This window comes from Micropterus dolomieu, linkage group LG12, assembly GCF_021292245.1.
Source record: "Micropterus dolomieu isolate WLL.071019.BEF.003 ecotype Adirondacks linkage group LG12, ASM2129224v1, whole genome shotgun sequence".
Lineage (NCBI taxonomy): Eukaryota > Metazoa > Chordata > Actinopteri > Centrarchiformes > Centrarchidae > Micropterus > Micropterus dolomieu.
Window position 1 is genome coordinate 36,086,382 of NC_060161.1, and position 2,342 is coordinate 36,088,723.

At 46.6% G+C, this 2,342-nt stretch overlaps 1 protein-coding gene across 1 annotated transcript in view; it reads left to right on the forward strand.

The window, feature by feature from the left end:
• LOC123979962 overlaps positions 1–2,342 on the forward strand; it is a 27,324-nt gene that overhangs the window by 9,739 nt on the left and 15,243 nt on the right. The gene's annotated exons all lie outside the window — the stretch shown is intronic.

The following is a 2,342-nucleotide window of genomic DNA, read 5'->3' on the forward strand; positions in this document are numbered from 1 at the left end:
GTGCAAATAAAATGCACCTCAGAAGGGAGGAGGTTTCTCACGCTGCCTATTTTTATATTAATGTCTACAGATAAATGTCAGAAGCTGTAAAATGAAGACACAAACATGAACAGTCGTATCTAGAATGATTCTGATCACATTAGGGTTTTAGGGGTGATGCCCTAAACATGCTGTGCCCTCACTGTAAAATCACTGTGGAGCAACAGAACCAACCAAATGACTTTCTCCAGATCTAAAGCTTGTAGTTCCTCCAGCAGGCTGATCTTTGGCTGTTGGTTATTTATTATCTTTTCCAACTATTTGTTCAGAGAGATGGTGAAAATAACGGCCCAATATGATGTGAAATTACATATTTTTCATTGGAGGAAGACCTCCAAACACAAACATTCATGTAAAGCTCACATTAAACTGGGAAAACACTGCAGTTTTAAGCTGTTCTAAGGTGCATCACATGCTCATGGACACAAGAACTAAAATTTTGCTACTATTCCATCCTAGGATACTTCATCTTCTATTATCTCTCCAGACTCTGTCAGGCTGCTGGACGGGACTAGTCTGTGCTCAGGCAGACTGGAGGTGAAGTCTAACCAGTCTAACCAGTCTAACCAGAGGTGGTCCTCAGTGTGTGAAGCTGACTTTGACCAGCAGGATGCAGAGGTGGTCTGTAGGGAGCTCGGCTGTGGGGCTCCTTCAGTCCTCCAGGGGGCGCTCTATGGAGAAGTGGAGGCTCCGATGTGGACCAAAGAGTTCCAGTGTGGAGGCCATGAGTCTGCTCTCCTGGACTGTAGAAGCTCAGGCTCACCTAGAAACACCTGCTCACCTGGAAAAGCTGTTGGACTCACCTGCTCAGGTAGAAGAGGAGCTGCAGCTTTGATTTGCTTCATTTCTGTTCTGATGAAACTCACTTTATTGTTTTACTGATCACTCTCTGGTTTCTGTTCAGAGCCTGTCAGGTTGGTGGGAGGAGCCAGTCGCTGTGCAGGAACACTGGAGCTGAAACATCAGGGAGACTGGAGACCAGTGAGTGACTCTGACTGGACCCTGAAGACAGCAGCTGTTGTCTGTAGAGATCTGGACTGTGGCTCTGCTGTTTCTGTAGGACAGAGAGAGGAGTCCTTATTCAGACCTTTGTGGTGGATCAGGTCTAACTGTGTTCAGTCTGGATCTGCTCTGAGGGAGTGTGTATCATCATCTTCCTCTTCCTCCATCCTGGATCTCACCTGCTCAGGTAAGCCCATCAGTGACATCATCTATGACATCATGTATGGCAGTAATGTCTCCAGTGTGTCCCCTCCTCTGTCTCAGTGTCTCAGTGGTTTCCATTGGACTGAACTGTAAAGTTCTCCAGGACAGTGACGTCCTAAAGTGTAGAGAGGTGGGCTTGTTTCTGGAAGCTTCACCTGACAGGACACACCTGGAGGAACCTGTCTGTCTGTCTGTCTCTGTGTTTGGGGACGTCCCACCAGGTGGATCCAGTCCCTCCTTTTACAGTCTGTCATCGCTCTGCTCCATGTTTGTTCCCCGTGTCAGATCTGTGACATCACTTCCTTTTTCAGGGGCCATTTTGTTTACTGACTCTACTGTCAGTGGTGACGACACCATCTCCTTGGACTGTAGCCAGCTCCACATATCACACCAGAAGGACTGCACAAACTCACAATAACAAAACATGTGTTCCAAACTCTCAACTTCCCTTTCACAAAAAAAACAGTTATTTATTTGGGCGGCTGTGGCTCAGGGGGTCGAGCGGTTTGGCCGTTAATCTGAAGGTCGGCAGTTCAATCCCGCAATCGCCGCATGTCGAAGTGTCCTTGGGCAAGATACTGATACTGAATGTGAGGGAATGCAGATGTAGTGTAAAAGTGCTTTGAGTGGTCAATAAGACTAGAAAGACGCTATACAAGTACGGAGCATTTACATCAAAATTAAATCTCACTTAAAAAATTCAATTGTTGGGTAAATCTCATTTAAACTTTTGAAGTTCACTTCTTTTACTAACCAAACGTCACAAACTGGCATGGGATGTGCACGGCCCAGGATTAAAACTGCTCAGAAGATCATTGGTACCCATCTCCCGAGCATCAGTGATATCGGTGAGGTGAGGTGCCTGCAGAGCCCAGAGGAGACTAAAGGACAGCACCCACCCAGCCACAGCCTGTTCACCCTGCTGCCTTCTGGGAAGAGACATAGAAGTTTCTGCTGCTGCACCACCAGACTGCAGAGCAGCTTTCCCCCCCAAGCTACCAGACTCTTAAACTCTAATTCATCCTCAGCACTATTATTTGACAGAACACTGGCGTTGAAATGTTGTACAAAACTCCATTATCATCCATAAAATGAGC